We start from the raw sequence: 11,883 nt of genomic DNA on the forward strand, positions 1-11,883 counted from the left end.
TTGGATGATCGTGTAAAAGAAGACATGAAATTCATGGTTTTGATGGGACTGTATGATACAAGTTTCAACCAAGTGAGTCTAAGCAACAGAGTAAGGCAGTGGTTAGTAATAGTGGTTCGACGGATGGTTCTGGATGGACACTTTGTGTGCATTGTAAGCGTAGGCATTTTGGTGAGTGTCGTAAGTTGGTAGGTTGTTGTTTTAAGTGTGATTTGAAAGAACATTTTCTTAGGGATTGCCCAAATAGAGTTAAGGTTTTGCAGACTCAGAGTTCGACACCTACTTCCGCGCCTGTTAGAGGCCGTGGTCATGGTAAAGGTAATGGGAGACTAGTTGGGCAGCAAATTGTTGCTCATACTGTTGCTACACTAGTTGAGTCTGGAGGTCCAGCTTAAGTTTATGCTATTAGAGAACCACAAGATCAGTATTTGAATGTTGAGATTGAGGGTATTCTTGCCTTGTAATCACTTCTTTTATTCCCGTTGATAGATTTAGGTTCTATGCCTTCGTAAATTTTAAGTCAATTAACTAATAACTAGAGATCTTAGTAGAGACTAGTGAATTAGGAAAAATGGTGACGAGCTCTCTAGAAAAAAGTGTCGTAATAAATAGAGGAAAATATTAGCAAAGTTATTGTAGAATAAGTTCATAGTAGTGAATAGGATCACTAAGAAAAGCAGTAGAAAGTTAGAGAGAATAGGAATCAGAGTGCGCAATAAAAGTGTTATAGTTAGTTTAAAAGTAGAAATAACATATTTTGTGATTAAGCAAGTGATGTGTTAGTAAGGAATTTTGAGGACGAAATTCTTTTTAAAGAGGGAGATTTGTAACTCCCTAAAATAGGGCCTAAGAGTTTTAGGGGTATTTTAAGGATTAAGCCTTAGAGTGTTAGGAAATTTGTGACATGATTTATCAATAATTTTTTTACTATGGCTTTTAGAATATTAAATCAATTTTAAAAAAAGAGTTTTAAAGACCTTCAATTTTGAAAATTGGTCTGATTTGTAAAAGAGTTAGAATTGTGAGTTTTTAAGAGGCAATTAACCAAGAATTTAAAAAACACCCTAATAACATCCCCAACCTATAAATTTGACGTTAGTCTTCTCCATCTTCATTCTTTAGCCATCCCTTGCTCCCAAAGTTCCTCTCTTCCACTTTTTGTTCTTCAACCTTAATTCTTTTGATTTCTATCATCACCCGAGCCAAATATGTCCACAAAATTCAAGAAAAACACCCAAAAACACCATTGATCTTTCCATTGTCAAGCTTGTAAGTTTTTTAGGTTTTTGATCGAACGCTCGATTTTTCATTGTCTAAGGTAACAATTCAACATCTAATTAGTTTTAAATGGTATTTAGTCTTTGAAACTAAGTTTTTACCCATTAAATCGCATGTTTTGAATAAAAGCTAAAAATTGAGTTGTTAATGGTGGATTTCGGGATTTTAAGTAAAAATATGGTTTCAAAGTGTTTTTCAATTAGTTTTGACACGATTAAGAGGTTTCTAAACTTACTTTGAAGTTTCATTAATGAATTCTTAAGTTTTAATGAATTTTCAGAAAATAGCCAAAAACCTGTCGAAAAAGTCGATACCATGAATTAAGCAGTTTTGTGTAGTTTAAAGATTGGGAATTAGTTGTTGAGGATTAATTAGATGAATGAAACTCATTTTAGGGAAAAAGATTATGTATAGATCGAGATATTTGGATTTTAAGTTGGTTATGTTAAAGGCTTCAGCTACGTGAGAACTTAGTTAGGCTTATGATTTTGATTGCTTGTGGTGAGTCCTTGGCTGATTTGTGAATGTATTGTTGTTTGAATTTTTTGTGTTGAAGTTCTGGTTTTGATAGGACCTTCTACGAATAGAGATAACGGCAAGGAAAAACTAGTTTGAGTTTTTTACTTTTCGGTGAAAGTAGAATTGGTGAGTGTTTGTAATAATTGCTTGTGAACATGGTTCAATTCGTTATTTAGGAATTTAGCAGTAGCCTAAACCCCTACTCTAAATTACAAGTGTAAGCTTTTTCATACCTATGATATTTTGTGAACTATGTGCTTATGTGCTTGTGAATTGGGATGAGATGCTACAACATGTGATATGTTGTTATGATAACTATTGTGTAAGTGCAAATGTGTACATGTTATGTCTATGTTAAATTTTAGTGACAGTGTTTTGCTAAAGATGTAAAGATGCAATGATAGTGCACGGACAACCGATAAGTGATATGTGTTTGATTTCAGATATTTTGGCATTGTAATCTTGAAACCGTTGGATATAGTTGGCATGCCATAGAATTGTGAGTACTCACCTATATGTACAGTGATTTTGGGCGTTAAGCCTCTAGGACATGTTAGAGGGATAAGGGAATGTGAGCTAAACTCCATTCAACGGGACATGTGAGGGAAATAAAGAGAATGTTAGCTTTATGCTTCACTTTTGGGACATGTTTTACTCTATGAGTCTATGTGGCATGTTGGAGATCCATGTGTCCGATGAGTGATGATAGAGCTCACTTTTTTGTTTCATAGCTCAAGTGTCAAATAATCTTAAATTATGATTATGTGTGTATTGTGATATGTGTTTATATGACATGTGACCATTATGCAATTTATCTATAACATGTTTCTAAGTATTATGACATATGCTTGAATGTTATGTGATTATATGATTATTGTGATATCTGCTTAAATGTTATGTGGTTATATGTGTAATGTGATAGGTGATTAAAAGTTAATATGTTTACAATGTAAAAGAACTAGTAATAATGCACGAGTAAGTATAATACAACACTAGAGTTGGAAGTGTTGAGGTTATATTATTTGGTTGTTTCGTTGATGATTGATGAATTGTTTCCACTATGGTTATTCTGAGCATTTATTGAGCTTGATAAGCTCACCCACTCCCTTCTTATACCATTGCAGATTAGTAGTTTGCCAGTGAACGCTATTGTTTCCGAGAGGTGATCTAAGTAAGTCTACTTGTTTTTTCATAGGTGTTTTATATTTGTTTATGTTTTGGGGAATAAGATAATATGGTAGACTTGTTTATAGTCATGTTAACTTCTAAACATTTTGTTTGTTTTTGGTTCAGTTTATATAGATTACATGTTATTGTTATGCTTGGGTTGATGAACTTGAGGATGGATTGACGTTACTTACTCGAAAACGATTTTGCGACGTTAAACTATTAATTAGGCCATTGAATGATTATTTTTCAAAGTAATTGATGTATGATGTTTAGGAACTAAATTGGAATGGATTAATTGCATATGTATGCTGCATTTTTGAGGTCTAGAGCAGAGGTATCGATAATCGGGTTTTAAAATTGATACCTTTGAGTTTTGAAACATGCAGGAGGTCAGAATAGAGATTTGGCATCAACACCTTTGCTTGAGCATCAATACTCGGGGTAGATTTATCAATACTCCACGACAGGTACTAATAATTTTCAAGACTTTGGTTTTCAAACGAGAAATAAAATGCAAGTTTGGTATCATTTTTCCATGTGATATTGATACCACTTAAAGAAAATATCGATGGTTTTCAAACGAGAAATAAAATGCAAGTTTGGTATCATTTTTCCATGTGATATTGATACCACTTAAAGAAAATATCGATACCTTAGTATCAGTATTGATAACTACATAATTGGTTGAGAATTTTGTTGAATGAAACTTATGAATATTTTAATATATTTATAAGACTAATTTATGTAAGTTTAGCACGTGATAATGATAACTTACTAGTATAATTGACTTGAGACCGATGCGAATAATAAATTGATTGATGTTTTGTTAGAATGAGCTTTTACTTTTGGTTATGACATGAGACGTTAGTGTAGGAGAAGTAAGAGTATCCAAAGGTACTTACCTTTTACATGAACTTTTGCACAAAATCAAGCTCGTTATCACTTGAATCTATCCTCATTCTAGCTTGAAACCCCATCTCTTATCTATAACACCCTTAACCCGTCTCCATCACCAGAATAAGGTTATGGACTATTACAGCACATATCGAATCATATTACAACAAAAATAATTCAATTATTAAATTAATTACCAAATATTCCAAACCAATCATAATTCATAGCATATATATTATTACAAGACTTATATCGATTTTACGTAACCTAAAAATCGATTCTGAAACAAATAGGGACTTATTTGAAACAAAATAGAAAAATGTAGAAAAACTTGAAAACATGGGTCACATGCCCATGTGACATAGCCCAGGCCGTGTGGCTAAGGGACATGGCCGTGCGGTCAAATAGTATACAGTTTGAAAATAGGGTCAAATGACCGTGTCACAGACCGTGAGCCCGTCATTGTGCAAATCTAAATAGGGTTACACAGTTGTGTTGCATACTGTTTGCCAAACCGCGTGTGATTCAAAATAGGGTCACATGGCCGTGTAACAACCTGAGACCTTGTGATACAAACCTACACCAAAATTATATAGTCCACAGGGTCGTTTGGTGTGACCATGTGACAGCCTATATCCCAAGCCACGTGCACCTAAAATAGCTTTCAAACCAAGGCAAAATCATGCCAATTCCTTAGGTGCCAAGCGAAACCAAAATGAACCATTAACATGCCTTAAAAACACATTCAAACAAACTTAAAACACACCAAAACATTCAACCTAAGTGCCTAATCAATTTGCCCTCATTGGCATCACATTTTATATACCAAACTAAAATCACATTCAAAGATTACAACTCATGCCTTTTACATAAATCACATGTGCCATTTCATTCATTCCATTCATATGAGATTTACCATATTAAAACTACTTTCAAGAAGTAATAACCACACAACTAAAGGCACTTATAAATGTACATATAAAAGCATAAGTATGCTTAAACCAAATTGAAATAACATCATTATAGAGAAAGACCCAAAAGCTCCTAGTACATGTCATTTATAACCACTCAAAAGTGACCAAAACTTCTACCGAGATGAAGGGTGGATAGCCCGTGTGTTCTGACTTGATTCCAATTGATCGAGGTTTCCGATGATCTACAAAAAAAGAAAACAACTAACATAAGCAATTAGTGCTTAATAAGATTGTATAAATCATAAACGTAAACTTACCAAATAGAATTCAACTAACAATTTATTCAATAGCTCATGAATTCATTCAATTCTTATACATACCACAAAACTCACAATTTAATGAGTTCATATGCATATAAAACTTATAATCACACCATATCATTTAACATTCATCAATAACCTATGAAATTCAACACATCCATATCATTTTCATATTATAAAACATGTTTATCACCCGATACTTATCACATGATAAACAAATGTTCAAGGATGTCATAGCATCTTTCAGCCACGGTCTTATTTATTTTCGACATTATGCCATAGTGTCTTTCAACTATGGTCTTATTTATTTTCGACATTATGCCATAGTGTCTTTCAACTATGGTCTTATTTATTTTCGACATTATGCCATTTCCATCATGTTGCTATAGTGTCTTTCAACTATAGTTTTATTCATTTCCGATATTGTGTCATAATGTCTTTCAACTATAGTCTTAATCATGTCTCAAGCTAATGAATTCGATCACTACATACATAAATAGTTAAATTACCAAAACAACAACTAATTAATTTAACCAATTCATGAACTTACCTATACAAAAGCGATTACGAAAACGACGTTGATGACTATTCTGCTAACTTCACCTTCCCATGATTTATGTCCGGCTGATTTGTTTTTTGATCTAAATAATAAGATTAACTCAATTAACCAATTCAATAAGCATAAATAATCAAATTTATGCATATAAACCCTATTATTATCAATTTATGAAATTACCCCTAAACTTTACACTTTATATAATTTAGTCCTAAATCTTGAAACTTACGAATTAACCATATTTAAGCAAAATACAAGCTAGTCAATTTCTATATAGTCCTTATTCAGCTCACATTTACCAAAATTTCACAATAATTCCCAGAATTTTTTTCACTTTTAACAATTTAATCCTTTAACATCAAATTTATTAAAAATTACTTTAAAAAATAGCCCTATTTATCAACCATGCTTAATACTCTACCAGAAAACTTCACAAACACCACAAACACATCAATGGCATAATCCAAACTATTTAAAAATTTTACAAATTAGTCCCCGGGTTAGCTAGATTAAACTAAAACGAACTCAGAAACATAAAAATCACTAAAAAGGGGCAAAAATTACATATCATGCACCAAATACAAGCTTAGTCGAATGTTCTTTAAGCTTCAATGGCGGTTTCGGTTTTGATAGGCATAAACTGAAGAAGATGATAGTCAATTAACCTTTTTTTGTTTAATTTTTGTTTAATTATCAAATTACCACTTTACCCTTTAAAAATAATAATATTTCATGCTAATAGCCACCAAAACTATCCTATAAAAATGTAATTGGTATATTTACCATTTAAATCCATAAATTTTCATTTCCATAACTATTTAATGATTTAACTAATAGAAACTAGCTTTTGCGCTTTTATGATTTAGTATTCTTTTCTTAATTAACAATCTAAACGTTACCATTTTTAACCGAATTTTCTTACGACCTTGTAGTAACCCTATAAATAATAAATAATTAATAAAACACTAACACACTAGTCAAAATTGTGGTCCCGAAACCACTGTTTCCGAAAATACTGAAAATGAATTGTTACATTATCATTATCACATTTTCTCATACACAAAAATATAATAAAAAAATTAGCATATATATTTTCTAAGCTTTCTTATAACAACCAAACTCAAATATCAAGATAGAAGGGAGGAAAAATACCATTTCTTACCTTATAAAAGCTTTCTCTCTCTAGCCTCAGCATTCTCCATCAAGAACCACTGAAACCCTTCCTGAAAATGGTGAGATTGATTGTGGAAATGAGTTTACGAGATGATTTCTCAATTAATTTTAGTTAAAACTCAAGGTTGGGTTGTTGGGTTTTTGAGAGATTTGAAGAGAAAAGAAAGAAAAATGGGGAAAAAGACAGAATTCCATGGGAGACGGAGAGGGACAACAGCAAGCTGAAAATGGGGATGAGTTTTTCTCCATAATTTTCCAACTTAAAACTCTTAAATATCCACGTCAAAGTTTGGTCAAAACCTAATTAAAATATATGGTCCACATTTAATCTCTTCATAAAAATCACATCCAATGATCCAAATTAATTCATATATAAAATGACTCATCAAAAATAATATTTCCAGTATTTAATTCTTGATAAATGATCAAAATGACGAAAATCATAATTTTGCCCTTTATGCTTTTAAGATAATTTCTTTAATAAATAACTATTCGTGAACTCAAATCTTATAAATCATATATAAAATTTAATAAAATTGATGGGTGGTGAAAATTACATTTTCCTTTTTTAGTAAAATGAAAAATTTACAATTTAGTCCTTATACTTTAAAATCTTTCCAACTTGGTCCCAAAAGTGATTTTCATCACATGAATATATATTCCAATTTATTTTCATGGCAAGTATTCAATAATAATTTGTATTTTCTCCTTTTTTTCAAATCTAAACTTTAATTCTCTAACTTTTTAGAATTTACATTTTGGTTATTTTTACCACATTCTTACACCCATAATTATTTGTCATTGATTTCCATCTCCAATATCAATTTTAATTTCTTCATCCGACTCATTTTCCAATTTTCTTGAAATTTCACTTCGCCCAATCTCGGAACTACGAAATGTCATACCAAAATTTTTGGGTGTTACAACAACAAAGCTAACCTGGTTGGGGGAAATTAATTTTGGCATAATCCTTTTCAACCTGTTAACAACCACTTTCATGATTAACTTGTATAAGACGGAGCACAAGCTGATATGTCAAAATTGTCTTATCGTCTCTTGATTAGTCAACATAGGAATGAGAACCATTAGAACCCCTTAAACCATACTGCAAACTGAAGGACCAAGAACCTCCCATTGGCTTTAAAAGAATTTTTCATGAAGACGGTCTATTTTCGGGGCTTTAAAGGGTGTCATGTTAAAAAGCGTCATCTTAATCTCCTCTTCATGAACAGCTTCATTAAGGAACTCCATAACCAAATTTGAGAGGCAAGAAATATTCATGTATTGGGTGCAATTCTTGCAAGTCACCCTCAAAACTATAGAGCTTACGAAAGAAGTTAATAGCTTCCAACTTAGGAGTAAGCTCATTAGTGCAGTGGTATTCAATACGTAGGGATGCTTCCAAATCAAGTAACTTCTAAGACCTGTACAACTCAAGGGTGTGCTAGATACCTTCTAGCTTTAGTGAAGTGACCAGTTCCTATTTTTGAATATTTATGTAATTGTGCATTCACCCGTTATTTCCAAGGGGAGGTCTTGATATTTTTCATTGCGGTATAGGGTTTGTAAAATGGGTGATAAAATTATGGGTGAACTACATTATTAGTCACTTAAGTATGGGTAAGTTTTCATTTTGGTCACTTAATTAAAAAAGTTACAATTTGACCACTAATTATTCAAATTTGTATTTTCTAGTCACCTGAGTGTTTAGTAGCTAATGGTGACACTTTCTTAGTTAGGATAATAACATTTTTAATCATTAGTTTTATACTTTCTATCAATTTAACTCTAATTCTATATAAAATTAAAAAAATCTATTTTTAAATAAATTTGAAAATTCTATATAAAAATTCCAGATTATTGCCACAAAAATCTTCAGCATTTCCATAGAATCATAAAACAAATAAAAAGATCAATTATAATTTCTTAATATAATATCCATCTAGAGCTTAAATATGATTAAAAACTAATGTTCATAAGAAAACCCAAGATTCTATTTGCATTAAAGCTCAAAACTGTTCAATATTGAGACATAAGAACAAAATGATCATTTAATAGAATCCAAGAACAAATTGAAAACATGAAAAATAAAATTAATAATATCTTCAAATCGAGTTCTATGTTGTTGATAACTTTTCTAGAACTGATATTTAATAGACTTGTGAAATTGACTCTAATGTCAATGTTTTAGCCAAAAATATATATATATGAAATTTACCAAAAAAATTATTTTTAAACTTAAATCAAAATTTTACTTCATTTAAATTATTTTTCAAATCCAAAATCGTAAAAATAAATTATATTCTAAATCTTTTTTTTGTTATAATGAAAACAATTTTCCGTTAGTTTTCTCATTTTATGTATTTTTGAAATTTTATCTATTTTATTTATTTATTTATTTATTTTGAATTTCTATGTAGTTTTAGAATATTTTAGAATTTTCTAAACTTTTAAAGAATTTTAATTTTATCATTTTATAGAGAATCAATGTCGATTGAAAGAAAGTATAAATGTTGAGGACTAAAGTTGTTATTATACTAATGCCGATTCACTTATGGATGACAAAAGAAAAGAATAATTTGAAAAATTTAGTGATCAAATTGTAATTTTTTTAATTCAGAGATCAAAACAAAAATTATTTATAGGTGAGTGAATAATAATGTAGTTTAGCTAAAATTATTAAGTTGGCTGGGTATGGCTGTTTATTTTAAGTAAACTAGTTTTGAATTTCTTACCTTATTTCTTTTTGCCCACCACATATTATGTTATTATTAAGTGAAGTTAATGAAAGAAAGTGAGGACCACATGATATGCATCCCAATGCCCATACATTATTCACTTTGAGTGTTCGAATTATGAAATGCCTACATTTTGATTCGCTTAATCCTACCTGCCACACCATTTCAAAATTTTAAAATAAAAGTAAAATAAATATTTAATAATATTAATCTGACTAATATAAGATTAACAGTTGTAACTATGATTAAGTAGAATTCCTTAGTTTGCAATTATTTAATTAGTCGTCAAATAATAACCACAAAAACATTATCATATATTAAATATATATGGAAATGGTGTTTATTTATTTATTTATTAAAATATGTACATGTAAAAGTTATTTTTCGAGAAAAGTTATATTTCTCTTATGTTTTAGAAATAACTGACACCCACAAGTGTCAAGATTAGGAAAAGTGTATACGTTGTTCAATTTTGTTCCGTTGGAATTAAGATAATTATATTGCAATGATTACACTACCTCAATATTTGAGAGTGTCAATTTCTTTGTGAAATATTAAAATTTTAAATGATAACAATATAATCTAATTTTCTAAGAGCTAAGGATATAACATTTAAGCTGAAACTCATACATTGATGTAAAGTTCTCTAAAAAACGTATAACATAATTTGAATAAATGTTAATGAAAATTTTAAATTGACCTCAACACTAATGGGTGTCAAGGTTCGTTTAAAAATCCTAGCAAAACAATAGTTATAATACCTATAAATAAGCACTCAAACTTGTTTGTTTTTAATAGAAAACCGAAACAAATCCTTTTCTACATTTTATACTAGCCTACATACATAAGTATCTCAAATTCTAATTTCCTAGCATATCCTAATGATTGTCCGCATATTGAGATCTGATTAATAACATGTTGCTAAGAAAGCAACAACATTGGAGTACTCGAGTTTGCAATAATATGAGTTTAGATCTGCCTGACGATAGAATCATTGTTTGGTTAACGCAAGCCAATTTCTATCATGCTACCTGAATTGGGAAATTTACATTTGTGTCATCATTCATATCTACTTTGACTTTGATTATAAGATGGAGACTCAAAACTTATACTTTTCATCTCCCATGCAATGAAAAGACAATAATACAGGAAAATATAGTGTGGTTTAGTGTCTAGTAATGGGAAGTTTTGAACACAATGTAGGGGAGATCCTTTATTGAGCTTTTGGAACAATTATTAACATTAAGTTTGATTTCCAAAAACACCAAATTAAGTTAAAATGGTTGAAGACCTGCTTTAAGCATCTCTCACAGAATCCAATATTAAATGATATTCATCATCATGCTAGAGCGTATATTCTTCCGTTGATCCAAGATGTGCTTATTCCAAAATAAGTTTTTGCAACTTAAGTCAAACTGTGTACCTCCTATTGTTATCAAATTTCCAAACATTTGATGGATACAGTTGTCGGTCTACAATTTTGGCAAGCCTATACAAGCTGTAAATTTACTTAGAGAAATAACACGAGTGAGGTCACAAATTACAAGTTGGATTACTTTATTGCATCTATAATTTCCTATAGTATTTTCAATGTTTAGTTCAAAAATTATTATCTATGCCTTTATTTAACCAAAGCTATATTTTATTAGAGGATATGGGTACTAATTGGGGGTGAAGCCATTTAGATGTTTTTATTATTGGCTTGAAGAAGATGGATTTGATGAGATGGTTAAATCTAAGCTTCTTAAATCTGCTATGTATAATAAACTTAGGGTAGTTAAAGTTGTGATCAAGCGGTAGTTCTCTGTTAGGGATGTTGACGAGGTTGCTTCCATTCAAGCTTTGGAACTTGATATCAATAAGATTAAAACTAATATGCAAGAAGGTGGTAGGCGATTTGATGGTTTACATGAATTAAGGAGAAAAAGCGATTCTAATTGAGATTATATATAAGGGAATAATGGGTATGGCTATAAAAATTGTGTTCTAATTCGTTCCAAAAGGTGATAATGCTAGATTTTGATAACATCTAAAAAAAAAAAATGAAATCAACATATACAAGTATGAACAGAATAAAACATAAAAACATACATAAAATAGATTCCACTCAAGATTAGTTTGGTCAATTTTTGTACATCTTTTAACATGTAAAATAGTAAGTAAAAAATAAATACCCTGAACAAGGCCAGTCAACATCTTGATCAATCTTTTCTTCACTTTCGTACGAACATCAAGCTCAGTTGTCGAGAACCTGTATTCATCTAAACATCCAACCTCTAAATATGGCAATCCTTACAAAGGAAATATAAAAACCTTCAAAA

The 11,883-nt window shown here is 30.4% G+C and overlaps 1 long non-coding RNA gene across 1 annotated transcript; it reads right to left on the bottom strand.

The window, feature by feature from the left end:
• Positions 1-4,754: 4,754 nt before the first annotated feature.
• LOC105772338 (uncharacterized) lies at positions 4,755-7,040 on the bottom strand. The gene is made up of 3 exons (XR_001126701.2): positions 6,814-7,040; positions 5,646-5,736; positions 4,755-5,017 (listed from the first exon to the last, which is right to left on the bottom strand). It is a non-coding gene; the product is annotated as an uncharacterized LOC105772338 (long non-coding RNA).
• Between the last annotated feature and the right edge of the window lie 4,843 nt (positions 7,041-11,883).

This window comes from Gossypium raimondii, chromosome 6 (assembly GCF_025698545.1).
Source record: "Gossypium raimondii isolate GPD5lz chromosome 6, ASM2569854v1, whole genome shotgun sequence".
In the NCBI taxonomy this organism is placed as follows: domain Eukaryota; kingdom Viridiplantae; phylum Streptophyta; class Magnoliopsida; order Malvales; family Malvaceae; genus Gossypium; species Gossypium raimondii.